The sequence below is a fragment of the Hypanus sabinus genome, unplaced genomic scaffold, assembly GCF_030144855.1.
Source record: "Hypanus sabinus isolate sHypSab1 unplaced genomic scaffold, sHypSab1.hap1 scaffold_176, whole genome shotgun sequence".
Lineage (NCBI taxonomy): Eukaryota > Metazoa > Chordata > Chondrichthyes > Myliobatiformes > Dasyatidae > Hypanus > Hypanus sabinus.
In genome coordinates this window covers 104,863-125,190 of record NW_026779845.1, presented here as the reverse complement: position 1 = coordinate 125,190, position 20,328 = coordinate 104,863, and the positions used below count along the sequence as shown (strand labels likewise).

Here is a 20,328-nt window from a genome sequence, read left to right as displayed (position 1 = left end):
TGTCCCGGTGGAAATCTCTGGAAATATCTGAGCCCACAGTGGTGGCGAACAGAGGGATTCACATTGGGGGGGGGGGGGGGAAACACCAGCAGACGGTTGACCTGCAAGTGGGGCCAATGACGGGGGTAGGATCTGAGTGTTTGGGGCAACACGGGGCTGCTGCAGATGAACATTTTTTGCACAGATGATTAACCAAGTGGTTAGAGAGTATTTGTTATAGAGTGTGCAATGAAGTTTCAACAGACTCATCCCTGAAATGGTTGGGTCATCATATGAAGAAAGATCAAATGGGATAACCCTTTCATTTAGGGAATCGAGGCCTGAGAAGTGAACACATTGAAATGCCCAACATCATTACCGGTAGAAACAGGGATCCCAGTCTCTGAAAAAGGAGGTGGATGCCGATATTTTATAATAAAACCCCTATTGTTTTACCTTTACCTCCTCTCCCAATTTTATGGTTGCCTTGGTCCTTCACACCCGCTTACCTGTTTAAGATTCAGCCCATTAGCAGCAGTCAGCAATTCATTTTTTTTTGGCTTTTCGTAATGCCTCAGGGGTTGGCGCTTCCAGAAATTTATAAATGTCCATTGCTGCTGATTTCCACACACAAATAAATCAAAAAGGATTTCCCCAATCAAACTGATAATTCATCGATCAATAGCCACCAAATTTGTTCATATCCCAGACGCAGGCCCCAAATTTGTTATGAACCATAATGCTTTAGAAACAAGCCAGCAGCAATAGACTACACCTGGAGTCTGGTTTTGATGTTAAATCTGTCTTTATTAGAATCTACTTGTAATATTGCAACTTTAACAAGATAAACAGGAGTTAACAGTGTTAAGTTTATAAATGTGTGTAAATAAAACTCCCAAACTATTGAGCTCGGAGGAAACAAGGCTCGGAGTCTTGAGATGGTAAAGTATGAAAGTTCAGTTCAACTACAGAATCGGCGATAAGAGAGAGAGATTTGTAATCCAGGGTAAATGGCAAGAGAAGGCAAAAATTTCGATATTATGTAGATATATGTAGATATGTAAATATGTACATTCCTCAGGTTCCATGGTGGTAAAACGAAAGAACAGTCATTGTAGAATTTATCCGTCATCATTCCAAATCCACATACTGATTATCACCGAAAGTGACTTGTCACAAGGGGTATGTTTTCAAGTGAACTACCACACCACAGCCATTCAAGTGTTAACACATAAGTGGTCTCCACAGGATATCCCAAATCAGATCCACTCCTATGGATCAAACAATGTGACTTCCACACATTCGATGTACATGAATCGATAATTAACCCACCCTTGTGGGCATAGGAAACTTTTAAACAGTGACCCTTGGTCACTAGTTCCCTGGTTTCAATCCTTCCATTTTTCCTCCTTCGTCTCCATTTGACTCTGAGTGTCTGTGTCCTCGGTTAAAACTAAACAAGCGCGAGCGATGTAAACAGGCTGCAAGTCAGACTGATTCATCTTCTTAATCTCTCTCTCTTAAAATGAGAGTCCACAGCAAAGGAAACCCAGGGATTCATAACAACGGCCAGTCCCCACTGTAAACTGACTGGTGTGCCAGTAGTTGTGATGACTGAGTGAATCCTATCCCACAGTCTAAGCAGGTGAATAGCTTTTCCCCAGCGTGAACTCGCTGATGATTCTGTAGGTGGGAGGACTGAGTGAATCGCTTCCCGCATTCTGAGCAGATGAACGGCTTCTCCCCAGTGTGAACTGACAGGTGTGCCAGTAGTTAGGATGACCGAGTGAAACTCTACCCACAGTCTGAGCAGGTGAACAGCTTCTTCCCAGTGTGAACTCGCTGATTCTGTATGTGGGATGACTGAGTGAATCCCCTCCCACAGACTGAGCAGAAGAACGGCTTCTCCCCAGTGTGAACTCGCTGGTGTCTCTGTAGGTAGGATGACCGAGTGAATCTCTTCCCACAGACTGAGCAGGTGAACGGCTTCTCTCCAGTGTGAACTCGCTGATGTCTCTGTAGGTGGGATGACCGAGTGAATCTCTTCCCACAGACTGAGCAGGTGAACGGCTTCTCTCCAGTGTGAACTCGCTGATGACTCTGTAGGCTGGATGAATGAGTGAATCCCTTCCCACAGTCTGAGCAGGTGAACGGCTTCTCCCCTGTGTGCACTCGCTGATGTACCAGTAAGGTCGATGACAGAGTGAATCCCTTCCCACAGACTGAGCAGGTGTATGGCTTCACGCCAGTATGAACTGACTGGTGTGCCAGTAGTTGGGATGACCGAGTGAAACTCTTCCCACAGTCTGAGCAGGTGAATGGCTTCTCTCCAGTGTGAACTCGCTGATGACTCTGTAGGTGGGATGAATCAGTGAATCTCTTCCCACAGATTGAACAGGTGAACGGCTTCTCCCCAGTGTGAACTCTCTGATGTCTCTGTAGTGTGGATGACTCAGTGAATCCCTTCCCACAGACTGAGCAGGTAAATGGCTTCTCCCCAGTGTGAAATCGTTGATGTCTCTGTAGGTAGGATGACAGTGTGAATCCCTTCCCACATTCTGAGCAGGTGAACAGCTTCTCCCCAGTGTGAACTTTCTGATGTCTCTGCAGGTCAGATGACTGAGTGAATCCCTTCCCACATTCTGAGCAGGTGAACGGCTTCTCCCTTGTGTGAACTCGCTGATGATTCTGTACATGGGATGAATGAGTGAATCCCTTCCCACAGACTGAACAGATGAATGGCCTCTCCCCAGTGTGAACTCGCTGATGACTCTGTAGGGCGGATGAATCAGTGAATCCCTTCCTACAGACTGAACAGGTGAACGGCCTCTCCCTGTTGTGAACTCGCTGATGTCTCAGTAGGTGGGATGACTGAGTGAATCCCTTCCCACAGACTGAGCAGGTGAATGGCTTCTCCCCAGTATGAACTGACTGGTGTGCCAGTAGTCGGGATGACCGAGTGAAACTCTTCCCACAGTCTGAGCAGGTGAACGGCTTCTCCCCAGTGTGAACTTGCTGATGACTCTGTAGGTTGGATGACTGAGTGAATCTCTTCCCACAGACTGAGCAGGTGAATGGCTTCTCCCCAGTGTGAACTCGCTGATGTCTCTGTAGGTTGGATGATGCAGTGAAACCCTTCCCGCAGACTGTGCAGGTGAATGGCCGCCCCCTGGTGTGAACACGCTGGTGTGCCATTAGGTCAGATGACCGAGAGAATCACTTCCCTGAAATTCAGCAGATGACCGGACTCTGCTCAGTGTGATCTGACTGGTGTGTCCACAGGTGGGTTGCCCGACAGAATCCTTTCTCACACACAGAACAGGTGAATGGCCTTGCCCATTGTGAACTTGCTGATATGCCTTCAATTGTGATAACCGAGTGAATCCATTCCCACTGTCTGAGCAGGTGAAAGGCCTTTCTCCTCTGTAAAATGACGGGCTTGCTAGATGTTCAAATGACCAAGTGAATCCCTCTCCACAGTCTGAGCTGGAAGGACGGTTGATTGAATACCTTGCTCCACTTCTTAAATATCTGGACAGAGACAGCAAAACTGGCGTGTTGTCTTTGAGATTCCTGAAGACAAATTTCTTCTCATTTTTTATCCTGTAAAAGATTGACAACATCCATCAATGGGTGTAGGACAACATTTCCGATGAGATTACTTGAGTTGCCATGGTTTGATTTAGTATCACACTGTTACAGTGAGGTTAAACTCAAGTTGGAAGATAAATCATCTCCTGACTGGGAAGAGTGCTGGTATCTGGAATGACCATCTATTCCCATATGCATTTCAAGTTCCAACTCCTTACAGTGCAGGGTTACAAACTGCAGCTGGATGCATATCTTGGAAGTGAGGGCATCAGGGACACTACAGGTCTTCCCATCTACCCTACAATACACCCACTAACTTGTAATAACCAGTGTGTACATAAATCTTGCACTGTGTATTTTTTTTTACCCAGTGATAAGATGTGCACAGTGAATTTTTATAGAGAGGTATTCATTTTAAGAGCTGGCAAATCACTGTCAATAGGAACATTGATCTCCTCTGGGTTCGATCAAGTTCATCTGCACTCTCACACAACCGATGCAGCTGGCCTGTAATGGGTAATGAAGGATTTTCTCACCAAAATTTTTTGCATATTGTCCATATGTGGTTTGCTTGCTAAGTTACACTTTAAAAAGTCAGATTTCCAAATATCACTCCACTTCTACCCATTTGCAAATTCTCCAGCAAGTACTGCAACACCAGAATACACACAAGTATCCCCTGAAGCCTCCCCCAACGACTGACAGTGGTGAACTCAGTGATGGCAATGCCAATGAATACGAAGGGAAGGACAGGAGTCTGTCTCATTGGAGTCTGGCACATTTGCGATGTGAAAGATACTTGCTGCCCATGACAAAGGTGTTTGATATCATTACATACCCAGAGAGAATGGGACAAAACATGTTCTCATGGGTAGAAAAGTCCAGAACAAGAGGAGGTAGAACAAGCAATAGACACAAAATGCTGGAGGAACTCAGCAGGCCAAGCAGCATCTATAGAAAAGAGTACTAATGCTGAATTCCTCTAGCATTTTGTGAGTGTTGCTTGGATTTCCAGCATCTGCAGATTTTCTCTTGTTAGTGATTGGAGATAGAACAAAGGTGATTTTCTCAACTGGTGATGTAAAAGATTTTGTTCCCTTTCTCTGAGTTGCTAATCCTTGCCTTTATTATAGCTGGAGCTCAGCTCTATCTGAGAGATCCATCGGTTCCCATTCCCTCAGCAGCCGGAAGCTCCCCGGGGCCCATGTACGGATCGTGGTGCTGAGAGACAGGGACGAGAGCAGGACTATCCCGGGATTGTTGGCCACGGTGTCCGGATTTCACAGGAATTGTCCTGAAGTCAGTGTTTAAGATAAAAACACAGAGAATTGCTCTTATCTGTACCCGACATTTTCAAGGCCTTCTGTGTACTGCGCGCATACGTGATACTCAGGGATGGCCTCAGCCTGACGCCTGCGTATTTCATTGGCACTTTAGCGCCGGCAAAATTCTTAACGCATGGCCCTCTGAGACATCACGGTGCCATTAACCATTTCTGCAAGCATCGGTTCAATGTCCATACCTCATTTTTTTTATAGTGTGTGTAGAAAAAATCTGCAGCTGTTTTAACACAGAAAGTGGCTCCCATAAACAATATACTCAATATCAACATGTATCTAATGCCAAAGTACAATGCTGTTATAAAACACAGGAGATTCTGCAGTTGCTGGAAATACAGAGACACACACATGCACAAAAAGCTGGAGGAACTCTGCAATTCAGAGAGCAACTAAGCAGCGAAGTACACAGGCTAGGCATGCTGAAGGGGCTCGGCCTAAACATTGTCTTTTTATTCCTCTCCACATTTGCTGCCCAAAATTAACCACCATTTCTTTCGGTCAACCAGTTTCCAAATGTGTCTGACCTTTCTTTTGTAGTCACATCCTCCCGGTTCCTCCTGATTCCTCCTCCTCCTCCTCGTAAACACTGGACCCCATCTCTCTCTGGAGCAACTTTTGGTTTTTGACTCTGCACCATCGAAGATTCACTCGCTACTCTGCTGTCAGACTTTAGAGGTGCATTGTGTTTAGAGACCCCAGGTTCACTTACAGTGAGTGTCGCTTTAAGTGATTGACTGAGGTGGGGCTGTGACGTCAGTCACAAGGAGAGAGAGAGAGAGAGAACGTCAAAACCACAGTGAGCTTATCGTCTTTTTCACCCTGGACAAAATCATGCAGGTGTATGAGATGATGAGAGGCATTGGTAGTGTGGATAGCCAGAGGCTTTTTCCTCAGGGCTGAAATAGCTAACACGAGGGGGAATAGGTTTAAGCTGCTTGGAAGTAGGTACAGGGGAGGCGTCAGAGCCAAGTTTTTTAAGCAAAGAGAGGTGTGTGTGTGGAATGCACCGCCAGCGATGATGGCAGTGGTGGATACAATAGGGTCTTTTAATATACTCTCAGATAGGTACATGGAGCTTAGGAAAATAGGTAGCTATGCGGCAGGGTAATACTAAGCAGCTTCTAGAGTAAGATACATGGTCGGCACAGCAATGTGGGACAAAGCATCTGTAATGAGTTGTGCATTTATATGTTTCCATGCAGTTCACGGGAAATCTCCTATCCCACGGAGTGGTGACTAGTTGCAACCTGTCATCTCAGGGAGAGTGAGAGGGGAACGGCAGGGAGAGATTTTGATATACGGATATGGAACAGAAACATGGGCAGGAACCAGATGGGCTGAGTGGCCTTTTTAGTGTACATTGTGAGTGTGGTAGAGACAGTAAGTACCTGAGACATGGGATTTGATACAGAACTGATTTATCTTTCACAGATCCACAATATTAAACACCAATCTAGATTAAGACTAACATCAGCAGAACGGAGTCCTCCAATGCTCAGTGACCAGGGTTCAGTCCTGGGTGTGACGATCAGCCACAAGAACTTCAGAATCAGAACCGCCCCTCATGAACCTGCAGCTGCCTTCAGTCACCGTGATGGCTAAACTTTTAACACAGAGATGACTTGAACATCCTCCCTGATGTAGGAGCGCTCAGACCGAAGATGTACGGGAGAAGGAAAAAAAAGAGATAATAAAGTTGTTTGCACCTTTAAGGATAAACAGAGAGGAAGAGGTGAAATGTTTCTTGAATGCATCTATTTTAATGCTAGGAGCATTATAAGAAAGGTGGATGAGCTTAGAGCATGGATTGATAACTGGAAATATGATGTTGTATCTATTAGTGAAACATGTTTGCAGGAGGGGTGTGATTGGCAACTAAATATCAGAAGGGCAAGGGGGGAGGTATTGCAATGCTTCTCTGAGAAAATATTACAGCGGTGCTTTGACAAGATAGATTACAGGGCTCATTTAGGGAGCCTATTTGGGTGGAATTGAGGAATGGGAAAGGTATAGTAACACTTAAAGGGGCGTATTGTAAACCACCAAATTGGAGGAGCAAATTTGTAAGGAGATAGCAGATATTTGTAGTAAGCACAAGGTTGTGATTGTGGGAGATTTTAATTTTCCACACATAGAAACATAGAAAATAGGTGCAGGAGTAGGCCATTTGGCCCTTCGATCCTGCACTGTCATTCAGAATGATCATGCCTGATCATCCAACTCAGAACCCTGTACCTGCTTTCTCTCCATACCCCTGATCCCTTTAGCCACAAGGGCCATTTCTAACTCACTCTTAAATATAGCCAATGAACTGGCATCCACTGTTTCCTGTGGCAGAGAATTCCACAGATTCACCACTCTGTGTGTGAAGAAGTTTTTCCTCATCTTGGTCCTAAAAGGCTTCCCCTTTATCCTTAAACTGTGACCCCTCGTTCTGGACTCCCCCAACATCGGAAACAATCTTCCTGCATCTAGCCTGTCCAATCCCTTTAGAATTTTATACGTTTCAATAAGATTCCCCTCAATCTTCTAAATTCCAGCGAGTATAAGCCTAGTTGATCCAGTCTTTCTTCATATGAAAGTCCTGCCATCCCAGGAATCAATCTGGTGAACCTTCTTTATACTCCCTCTATAGCAAGAATTTCTTTCCTCAGATTAGGGAACCAAAACTGCACACAGTACGCCGGCTGTGGCCTCACCTGGGCCTTGTACAACTGCAGTAGAACCTCCCTGCTCCTGTACTCAAATCCTCTTGCTACGAATGCCAACAAACCATTTGCCTTTTTCATTGCCTGATGTACCTGCATGGCCACTTTCAATGACTGGTGTACAATGACACCCAGGTCTCATTGCACCTCCCCTTTTCCTAATCAGCCATTCAGATAATAATCTGTTTTCCTGTTCTTGCAATCAAAGTGAATAACCTTACATTTATCCACATTAAATTGCATCTGCCATGAATTTGCCTACTCACCTAACCTAGCCAAGTCACCCTGCATCCTCTTAGCATCCTCCTCACAGCTAACACTGCCACCCAGCTTTGGAGACGCTGCATTTAATTCCATCGTATAAATCATTATTGTAAACAACTGGGGTCCCAGCACTGAGCCTTGCAGTACCCCACTGCTGACTGCCTGCCAATCTGAAAAGGTCCCATTTACTCCCACTCTTTGCTTCCTGTTTGCCAACCAATTCTCTATCCACTTCAATACCATACCCCCAGTACCGTGCGCTTTAAGATTGCACACTAATCTCCTGTGTGGGACCTGGTCAAAAGCCTTTTGACAATCCAAATATACCACATCCACTTGTTCTCTCCTGTCCATTCTACCAGTTACATCATCAAAAAATTCTTTAAGATTCGCCAGACATGATTTTCCTTTCACAAATCCATGTTGTCCTATTATTTCACTTCTTTCCAAATGTGCTGTTATTACATCTTTCAAAACAAACTCTAACATTTTACCCACCTCCAATGTCAGGCTAACCAGTCTATAATTCCCCGGTTTCTCTCTCTCTCATTTTTTAAAAAAGTGAGGTCACATTAGCCACCCTCCAATCCTCAGGAACTAATCCAGAATCTAAGGAGTTTTGAAAAATTATCACTAATGCATCCATTATTTCTTGGGCTACTTTCTGAAGCACTCTGAGATGCAGACCATCTTGTCCTGGGCATTTATCTGCCTTTAATCCCTTCAATTTATCTAACACTACTTCCCTACTAACATGTATTTCCCTCAGTTCCTCCATCTCACTAGACCCTTGGTCCTCTACTATTTCTGGAAGATTATTTATGTCCTCCTTAGCGAAGACAGAACTAAAGTAGTTATTCAATTGGTCTGCCATGTCCTTGTTCCCTATGATCAATTCACCTGTTTCGAACTGAAAGGGACTTACATTTGTCTTAAACAATCTTTTTTCTATTCACTTATCTATAAATCATTTACAGTCAGTTTTCCACTCTCAATCAGGAAATAGTATCGGAAAAGGGATTCCAGATATCAGACACCACAATCACTCTGTCTGGGTTCGAAGGCACGGAACGTACGTATTCACGTACCCTGCCACTGCAGGTGGAATTCCAGGGGAGCCAGTGTGAGGTTTCATTTACAGTCACCACCAGACGGGGGGTGTAATCTCGCAGGGAGAGACTTGCTCTGTCCGTTGGAAGTCGAGATTCTTTGCACAGACAATGCTGTCACCCTTGTCAGGTGAACAACCGACAGCTTCCCCAGTTTCTGACCCCCAGGAGGAGGGCAATTAAATTGGACTCCACTCCTTCTGCCAGCAGCCAACCCTCATGTGACTCTGTGCTTTGACCCTACGGGGTGCGCCACTGAGGAAAGCCAATATTATGCATCCCCCGAGGGACAGAAGTTCCCAGTCACGGTGATTAGAGAGGTTAAAGGAAGAGACGGTATTGCATTACTGGCCGAATTTCCGGATTTCCTTTGGCGACAGGCAGAACTGGTAGTTCCCCATACCACCATTAGGATTTGCACTGGGTTCAAGCCAAAGAGCCCAGGGTTCCTGCCCTACACCCTAACAAAACAAGCCTTCAGCACCGAGGGAGACTGTGGGTCGAGTCCAGGGGTGGGCAAACTTTTTGACTTGTGGGCCACAAAGGGTTCTAAAATTTGACAGGGGGGCCGGACCAGGAGCAGATGGACGGAGTGTTTTGGTAATACACCTCATAAGAGAAAATAAAATATCATGGGATATGTAGACAACATGTGCTTTAATTTCAATTGAAAATGAACAAATGCATTACAACAAAATATCTGTCTTTGAAGTCCCATGGTATTTAGCTATTTATTGAAATGACTTTTAAAACACTGAAAATTAAATGAATAAAATACAGCTTTTTTAAATAGTAACAGTTACTATTTTAAAGCACTGAAAATTCTGTTATCCTTCAAGATATTATCATCATCACTCTCCTCCTGCCTGTCTTTATTTCAAAACGGTAGGAGATGCAGGTCTACTTGTCCTGCTCCTTCTTATTCAATAGTCCCCTGTGCCAAAACTCAACAATGACCAGCACAAGGACAGAACAATGACAGCGCGCCAGGATGCAGAACGCGTTATTTGATCTGGAGTGCATTTTTTATCTTGAGAACGTACGTGCACTTGCGCACTACTCATGTCCATCACTTAACAGCAATGACTTAACATGTAATGCTTATTGAAAAAAATATTTTCAAATGCATTTTTTACATAACACAATGAAGAAACTTATTTTTAATTTCAGTGGGAACAATGTTGTTGGTCTCCCTTTTTAGCCAGCGCATCAAAGTCTGGATTTAGTATTGTTGTGGCGATTCCCAGGATGGATCTGAGGGGTTGGTCAGTTAACTTGGATCTGTGGCTGGCTTTGTTGATGTTCATGACGCTGAACGCCTGTTCACACAAATAGGTCGAGCCGAACAAAGAGTAAAGTGCAAATGTGGAGTAATACGCTGCACCTCAACAAAGGTCAATGTGTAGTGGTGTGCTACATGCAGCGCTAAAATTACGACACAGAGTCGGTAACTGCAGTCGAAGAAAAAAAACTTTATTCGAAATCCCCAGCTTCACTTTTAAGCCTCCCTCAACCTGCCCCCCGTGGCGCAGAGGCTCCAAAGCTCTGTGCTCACAAATCCCCGCAGGCTATCTCCCTTAGCCGGAACGCTGGCTAATTGTGAGCCGGTTCGGATGTGCCAGGAAATGGGTCGCCACAACTGTATATAGAGTGCGTCATCTATTGGGAAAACACCAGAATTGCGGGGAAAAAACGTTAACAAGGCTTATTAATATAATTTCATCAAGTTCTGCGGGCCGGATTAAAAAGCTTAACGGGCCGCATATGGCCCCCGGGCCGTAGTTTGCCCATGCCTGGTCTAGTCCAATATAGGAAGGAGTCTATGGTGAAGACGGGATATCTGGTAAGAAAACCTTTTAATGGTGAACAATCCCATGCTGTACCCCATCTCTGTGCAATTTCAGGCCAAGAAGTCTGTCGCACCAACTGCCCCCCTGTCTGGATCACCATGAAAGAAGGACAGACTCTCCCATCCATTCAGCAATATCCCCTCAATCCCGAGGCAAATTTTTATGAGAATAGAAGCTCTTTTGTGGATCCAGCAGGATAACAATATTCTGACTATGCAATAGTGATGGGCAGTGAAGTAATTGAGCAGGCCTCTTTTGAAGCAGCTGTCTCCGCCCAGAAGCTGTTTGCTCTGACTCGTGCCTGTATCCCAGCAACAGACGAAAGTGGGAACGTTTACACAAACTCCCATTATGCATTTGGAATTGTACATGACTACTGGGCTCTCTGGGAATGTGGGGATCCCTGACTTTCTCTGCCCACCCCATTAGTAATGCCACCTTTGTAAACAACTTACTCACCGCTCTACAGCTACCTCGAGTTTTGTTTTGTTTTTTCTCTGAGGAGAAGCGAAAACTGTGGTCCCAGATGGGGTGCCAGAAAGATCCCGACCTAGGTTTTTGGATCACCCAGTGGGACAGGTTTGTGTTCCTACACAGTTTTTACCAATATTGGTCGATTATATATGTAATTATACACACCTGGGAAAGGAGGGAATGGTTGGTAACCTGTACCCTGCACACTGGGTACGAGTCCCTTGCCAGGTGGACCTTTTCGTGTCTACAAGTTGATTTTATTGAATTGCCTAGAGTACATTGCTATAGATACTGCTTAGTTATTATAGATGTGTTTAGTAGATGGGTTGAAGCTATTCCAACTACCAACAATACTGTTATGACTGTTGTGAAGGTATTATTACAGGATATAATTCCCAGGTACGGCCTGCCAGAGATGCTGAGCTCTGACAATGACCCACACTTCGTGATGAAAGTAAACAAAGGCGTATATAATGAACTAGCTATCCAGCAACAATTCAACTTTGTACACCACCCATGGGCCGCTGGCACAGAGGAGAGAGCCAATGGCACTCTGAAGAGTAAATTGGCCAAACTAACAGTGGAGAATGGACTCAGTTGAAAGTCCTACCAGTTCCATATGAGGGTTACTCCACAGGGGAAAACAGATTTGTCACCAGCTGAAATTATTTATGGATGGCCCATGAGGACACCCTGGGGACTAAGACCTTCTGTACCATTGCTCCCAGAAAGTCTACCAACAAAATTGGATATTCATACCCAAGGGGAAGACATGGGGAAATATATATGCCAACTATCCAAAATTTTCCAAGCATACATTCACAGGTACGACAGACTTACAAGGAAGAGAACTACTCTGCAGAGAGGACTGACTATCCCACCATGGAACCTGGGATACTTTTTTCCTGACAAACAACTGGGATTGAGGGAACCTTGGACCTCGGTGGAGAGGACCATATTAGGTGTTGCTGACCACTTACATGGGTGTGAAACTGAAGGGGCAATCTCGGTGGATACAGCAATTAGGTGCCAAACATGTTACTGAAGGAACTGTGTAGAAGGTCTCTCTTAGACTAATGGAAAACGTATTGGTTGTTAGTGGTGTTCATGGTTATGTCTTTGAGAGGGCTCACCCCAGCATCCGGGGGCACCCATGTCAACATTTCCATCTTTCTGTCATACCTATGCCAAACAGGTAGAACTAGGTGCCTGCTGGGTTTGTGCTGAAATTCCACAGCATGGTAAAACTGTGGTTCCAATGTCAGTAATCCTGCTCAACCAGAGTGAGGAACTCTCAGCCCGGGCTTTCTCAAATAACTTCCAGGGAAGTGAGATGAGGACCTGTGGTCCAGTCAGAGATGACTGCGGCTGTCAGTGTTTTGAGGGATGGTGTCTCTGGCCCCCATCAAATGGAACTTCCAATACTGGGAAACATGCATCCTGGCCATACTTGCAGGCGCCCAGCAGCCGAGAGGAACAACTGAGTCTGCTTGATTTTGAATGATTACTTTTCTCTCCTATGGAGTAGCCAGGAATTCATTAGAGATAATCAATTTGGATACAGCACTTGAGGAGCTGGCCACAACACTGCAGGGGCCCTGACAGTAACAGAAGCCCAAGTAATGGAAATATCCACTGAAATGATTGCAATCTGGCAAACAGTCGTACAGAATCGTACGGGTTTAGAGTTTATCCCAGCTGAGAAAGAGGGAACCTGTGCTGTCATTGACACAGAATGCTGCACGTATATCCCCTAATGAATCTACTAACATTACACCCCTCTCCGAGCACACTGAACAGGAGATTGACAGCATCAAGAAAGTAGGGCAGGATTTACACAGGTTCACCGATTACACGGGTGATCTTTGAAGGCCTATTTGGTAATATGTGGGGAATAAGACTGCATTATGGCCTAATATTTGTATATATCTTATTGTAATTACTGTTGTACACTGCCTTTACCCACTGATAAGTCAATGCTGTCGTCAGATGCTTTCTCTGTAAAAAGTTACTGCATTGTTGATAATGTAATGATCAAAAGGAGGGAAGGATAAAGTGTGTAAAATGGTTAACACTTTGTTAAACAATAGCAGCCTGTTTTTCTGAAAGAAACTGCTGATGATCAATAGATGTACTAAGCCATGCTGAGCCATATTTCTTCTTGAGGGTAGCTAGCTAGGGTTTCCGGATACTTATCTCCTTGCGCATTCACATGTAGAGATTGGACAGCTTCAGTCTGTTCTGTGTGGGTAAACCATTATGACTATTTTGTAGTTTGTCTTTAGGGGCTCCAACCTGTCATGTAGTACATAGCCTGTCTTGTGTGGGGGTATCTGGATGGATATATCTGTGGTGTAAGGGGAATTGTTAGTCAGTTAGTGGATTGGGTGGGAACAGTCTCAGACTGTTCCTGTTTGAGCAACTAACTAAGTAAGCCCCGAGTGCTTGGAATAAAGAGTTTGTACCGTACGGTCTCTGAGTGACTTTATCCGGATTCGACTTCCACAGAATGGGAATGGTTTTAAAGGGCTGCACTGCTGGAAGCTCATTACCAGACCTGGAGTGATTGCAACTGGGTCTGACAGAGGCATAACTGGTACTTCTGGGCACATTCAGTCTCCCTCCAACTATCTCCTACCTTCCTTTGTACAGGTATGTAATGTCTAAAGGACCAGTGTTTGAGTAAATGAGACTCACCAAACTTTCTTCTGACTGAATCACTGGAAACCCTGAGTCAGATGGGTCCTCTCCAGTCGGTGCTCTCAGTTCTCGGGCTGGTTCACTTGTTGCTGTTCCCTTGTCTTAGCCGTGGTTTGCTTCTAGTTGGGGTTTTTCTTCCAAGAAACCTCTCACCGCAGGTCTAACTTTAACCAGAGAGGCAATGAAGCACAATAACAATAAAAAGGAGAACCAAACATTTCTGGTTAATGTTACTGAGAACAAAACGTAGAAAGCTGATATAATGATCTCAGTAAACATTTTTTTATTGTCACTCACACATAACAAAACAATACGGGATAAGGAGGAGCCATCATTCAGTCAGGAACAGAATTATGTGATTTGGTCCAACTGGTTTTCCCCACCATTTAACCATGGCTGATTTTCATTCCAACACCACATTCCTGCCTTCCTCCTGTAACCCTGAGCTGCTCAGCAATCATCAATATGTTAATCTCTGTCATATGTATACCCAAATGGCAGCTTCAACCAACTCTGTGGCAACAAATTCCACAGATCAGACATCTTCTGGCTGAATTTTTTCCTCCTCTCAGTTTTAAAGGAAAGCTTCTTTATTCTGAGACTGTGCCATCAGATCACAGTCTAATGGAAACATCCTCTCCATGTCCACTGTATCCAGGATTTTCAGTATTTGGTAGGTTTATTTAACCAAACATCCCTCCACCATCCCCACCGTCCCTCTGAACTCCATTGAGCACAGGTCCAGAACCATCAAATGCTCCTCATACATAATGCCGAACATTCCTGAGATTATTCTTGTAAACCTTGTTCACAACAACTGTACTGAACACATTTCTAGGAATAACAAACTAATTGGCACCAGGGTAATTTGCAGGGAAAAGTTGTGGTTACTTTATTGTTCAACTATCAAAGAGTGAGCCATTTCCACTTCCACATTAAAACTGATACATTTTAGGAAACATAAACCAATCCAGAGTGAATGTAATAAAAAGAAATTGGAATGACCAAACTGCTCAGCAGGTAAGGAACAGCTGTGGGGAGGGGGACAATCTTTACAATTCAGGTTAATAACATTTTGTCAGGATGACTTCAAACATTTTCAGTTTTTAGTGCAGATCTCCAGCAACTTAAGATTGTGCCCGATTTCCACCACTTCATCCAGATTTGACTTCCACAATATGTGAGTGATTTAAAAGGGTTGGGCTGCTGGAAGCACATTACCGGACCTGGTGTGATTGCAACTGTGTCTGACAGAGGCATAAATGTTTCTTCTGGGCACATTCAGTCTCAACAACTTTTTCCCATCTTCTATTGTACAGGTATGTAATGTATAAAGAACCAGTGTTTGAGTAAATGAGACTCACCAAACTTCCTCCTCACTGACTCACTGGGAACTCCAAGTCAGCTGATTCAGTGTTGTTCTCTCCAGTTGATGCTCTCAGTCCTCGGGCCAGTTCACTTGTTGCTATTCCCACATCTTTAGCCATGGTTTGCTTCCAGTTGGGGTTTTTCTTCCAATAAACCTCTCACCGCAGGTCTAACAGTAACCAGAGAGATAATGAAGCACAGTAACAATGAAAAAGAGAACCAACCATTTCTGCTTAATATTACTGAAATTTAAACGTTGAAGCCAAATATAATAATCTCAGTGAACAATATTATATTGTCGCTCACACATCAAAAAACAATATAGGATAAGAAGGAGCCATCATTCTGTCATGGTAGTACAGGAACAGGATCAGGTGATTTAATCCATCTGGGCTATAAACATGTAGGAGCAATGTGTGGTTCAGTGCCATGCTCAAGGATACAACACACTGCCTGGCCTGAGGCTCAAACTCATGACCTTCAGATTGCTTAACCACTTGGCCACATGCACATCACAGAAACCACTCTCCCCCCTAGACTTCCCAGTCCCTCGGTAAAGCAGGCAGTGAAATCAAAGATCCCCAAAACCTGAGACGTTCTCCTTTCTCAGCCACCCCAGTCCAGGAGAAGACACAACAGTCAGAAAGCTCAAGGACAAATTTGAGCAGCCTCAGGAAACGAGGCGAGTTGGGGGAAGTTAACGGGACTCAGTGACCAACATCAGATTCCCCAACACAACATAGAGGAAGTACCTGACCCATCTGGGGACTCTGAGCACACACCACGTCATCTTGCATTACAAAGTGAAGGGTAGGGCAGATCGACAGTAAACAGACTCACGTGACCTGTCAGTGGGTCTCCCTTTTCAACTCTGTGGAAATAGACAGCCTGGGCTCCAGGTTTGGATCGTTCAATGCAGATTAAGTGAAGTCTACACATTTTTGCCCAGCCCAGATAATCGGAAAATAAATGAGTAATTGGTCCTCAGTTCGGGGCTCACGGCCAACATCGGATCTCCCGGCTCGGGATCGGTCTCAATACTTCCCGATGGGAACGCAGTATCTTCAGCCCACAGACAGTGATTCCAACCCCTGGCTCCCCCACCCAGGAGGTGAGGAGCCTTCCCTCGATCCCACAGGTGATGCACTTCAGCACTGAGCGGAAAAGAAAACACCACCCAGGCGGAGACATTGAACATGCGCGAAGTGAGTGTCACATCATCCGGAGGGCGGGTCCTCGGAAACAGATGCACAGGTGCTGCCCATCTGCTGTTAAATGGGAGGGGCAAACGGGATCACGTGAACAGTCAGGTCTCCCACCCCAGGCAGAGTTCTCCAGCTACCCACCACTCTGTGTAAAGAAACAAACTTGCTGCTTACATCTCCTCTCACCATAAATATATCAGACATTTCAACCCCCAGGAAAAATAGATTGTCTGTCCACTCAGAATCCGAATCAGGTTTATTATCACCGGTGTGTGTCATGAAATTTGAAAACCGTGCAGCAGCAATTCAATGCAATACATATTATAGAAGGAAAAAAAAACAATATAAAATAATAAAAATAAACAACTAAATCATTTACAGTTCATCTGGGACCCTTACTCTTTGTGATTTTGATAAATGACCTGGATGAGGAAGTGGAGGGATGGGTTAGCAAGTTTGCTGATGACACAAAGGTTGGAGGAGTTGTGGATAATGTGGAGGGCTGTCCGAGGATTCAGTGGGACATTGATAGGATGAACAAATGGGCAAAAAAGTGGCAGATGGAGTTCAACCAGGATAAGTGTGAAGTGATTCATTTTGTTAGGTCAAACATAATGGTAGAATATAACATTAATGGTAAGACTCTTGGCAGTGTGGAGGATCAGAGGGATCCTGGGGTCCCAGTCCATAGGACACTCAAAGCTGCTACGCAGGTTGACTTTGTGGTTAAGAAGGCATATCAATCTTCAATCAATCTTCATCAATCGTGGGATTGAATTTAGGAGCCGAGAGGTAATGTTGCAGCTATATGTGATGCTGGTCACACCCCAATGTGCTCAATTCTGGTTGCCTCACTACAAGAAGCATGTGGAAACCATAGAAAGGGTGCAGAGGAGATTTACGCAGATGTTGCCTGGATTGGGGAGCATGCCTTATTAGAAAAGTTTGAGTGAACTCGGCCTTTTCTACTTGGAGCAACAGAAGATGAGAGGTGGCCTGATAGACGTGTATAAGATAATGACAGGCATTGATCATGTGGATAGTCAGAGACTTTTTCCCTGGTCTGAAATGGTTATGGCAAGACAGCACAATAGGTACCTGGAGACACTGGAGAAAAATAAAGAAATACTAGCTTAGAACAATAGAGGGCTACGGGTAACCATAGTAATTCCTAAGTTAGGGTCATGTTGGCACAACTTTGTGAGCTGAAGGGCTTGTATTGTGCTGTAGGTTTTTTATGTTTCTGTGAATAAATTAAAAATCGTGCAACAAACAGAAATACTATATATTTTAAATGTGAGGTAGTGTTCAAGGGTTCAAAATCCATTTATCAATCGGATGGCAGAGGGGTGAAACTGTTCCTGAATCACTGAGTGTGAGCCTTCAGACTTCTGTACCTCCTACCTCATGGTAACAGTGAGAAAACGACATGCCCTGGGTGCTGGAGGTCCTTGATAATGGACGCTGCCTTTCTGAGACATGGCTTCTAATCGTCTGGTAATCTTCTAAACGTCTATCCAGTCTCACCCCAGCCGGCAAGGCTCCGGAGAAAACGACACAATTTTGTCCAACCTCCCGTTACAGCTCAGGCCCTCTAATCCAGGCAATATCCTGGTAAACCTTTTCTGCGCCCACTCCAAAGCCCCGATATCCTTCCGAGAATAGGAGAGACCAGAACTGTATGAAACACTCCAGATGTGGTCTAACTAGTTTTATAAAGCTGCAACGCAACTTCCCGACTTTTCAACTCAATGCTTCAACTAATAAAGACAACCATGCCATTTGTCTTCATAACCACCCGATCAATCTGTGCAGTCTCTCTCAGGGAGCGATGAACTTGGAGTCTAAGATCCCTCTGATCATCGACACTGTTCAGGGTTTTGCATTTAACAGTGTACTGTCGCATACATTCGACCTACCGAGCTGCCAAGATGATCATCACTAATCAAATCTCACTGAGATTTCTCAGGTCCTGTTGAATTTATTACCAAGTGCACAAGTACGGGAAGGTACAGGTACAGAGAAACACTGACTTGTGGCAGCATCACTGGCAAGTACATTCAGATAACACACAGAACAGCAATTATACAATTCTCTGTCAGTAACAAGATAGAAACATGTTTTACGTCATCCTGCTAATAGGACCAGAACAACGGGCTGAGCGGCGGCTCATCTCAGACGGTTCGGACAACGCGGACCGACCCGGCAGATTCTGTGAAGGAAGCGAGGCGAGGCCGCCAGTTCTGGAAAGTTCATCCCCTCCCCCTTCAGGTTGCACCGATCACCCTGCGTGTCTCTCTCCCTTCCCCTCCCCCACCTTTTATTCTCCAGTCCTGCCGAAGGACAGTAATGTCGGTAATGTCGACTGTATTCTTCCCCTAGATGCTGCCCGGCCTGCTGAGTTCTTCCGGCATTTTGTGCGCGTTGTTCGCATTTCCAGCATCTGCAGATTTTCTCTTGTTTAAGTTCGGGAAAGTTAACTCACTACCCAACGTCAGACCTCCCCGCTCGGGACCGGCTTCAATACTCACTGAATGGAAATTGTTGGTGTTGCCCCGCAGAGAATAATCCGTCTCCGGCTCCCCGTCCAAGGGGGCGAGGACCCCCTCCTGATCCCGATCCCGATCCCGAACCCGAACCCGGACCCGCCACTGACCCACTTCCACAAAGAAAAAAAAATCACTGCCTGGCTCGGCACTGTGAGCATGCGCAGTATGCTTCTTTTTTGCGTTACAGGCGATGGGCGGAGCCACGGAAACAAACCTGCAAATGCTGCCGATCTGCGGTAAAACACGATCACGTTTCGCTGGAGGGTCTCCCATGTGACCGGTGACTGTTCCTCGCCCTTCACATACTGCCCTACCCACCGGCGCATTTCCCACATTATTTCATTATTTCCCTATATCATTTCCATACGTATTTAGATTTCCCCACCATATCTTCCCCGATCCCTTTCCCTCCAGCCCCAGGTCACAGAGTTCTCAGAGTTATAGTTTCGATTCACTTCCCATCCCGACACACAATTCAGACCCACACAGAAAATGAGCCGGTTTCTTTTAAATCAGTCAACACACACAAAATGCTGGTGGAACGCAGCAGGTCAGGCAGCATCTACAGGGAGAAGCACTGTCGACGCTTCGGGCCGAGGCCCTTCGTCAGTCCTGAAACATGGACAGCGCTTCTCCCTGTAGATGCTGCCTGACCTGCTGCGTTCCACCAGCATTTTGTGTGTGTTGCTTGAATTTCCAGCATCTGCAGATTTCCTCGTGTTTGTCATTTAAATCAGTCTATGTTTATAAACACTGATTCCTATTCACATTCCTCTGGCCTCACTGGACAGGAACACTGAAACATTAAGTGAGAAACAACAGGAGGAGGCCATTCGGCCCCTTTAACCATCAGCAAGATGGAGGCTACTCTCCCATCTCAGCCACATGCTTCTACCGATCTTGATTTTCTCGATCCCTTGGCTCTCCACAAATCTGCCAGCCTCTGTTTTATGTGAGGACGATCACCGAGTCTTCAACACCCTCTGTGGTGTGGATTTACAGACATTCACCACCCTCGGAGTGGAGACATTTCCCCTCATCTCAGTCCCGACATTTTAACTGCCATCATATTTGACCTACTAAAATGAACCACTTCACACTTACCAGGGCTGAACTCCATCTGCCACTTCTCAGCCCTGTTCTGCATCCTATCAATGTCCCGCTGTAAAGTCTGACAGCCATCCACACTAT

General features: G+C 45.2%; 1 pseudogene; it reads right to left on the bottom strand.

Moving 5' to 3' along the window:
• Positions 1–836: 836 nt before the first annotated feature.
• Positions 837–19,256, bottom strand: LOC132387347 (gastrula zinc finger protein XlCGF26.1-like; annotated as a pseudogene).
• Positions 19,257–20,328: the final 1,072 nt, after the last annotated feature.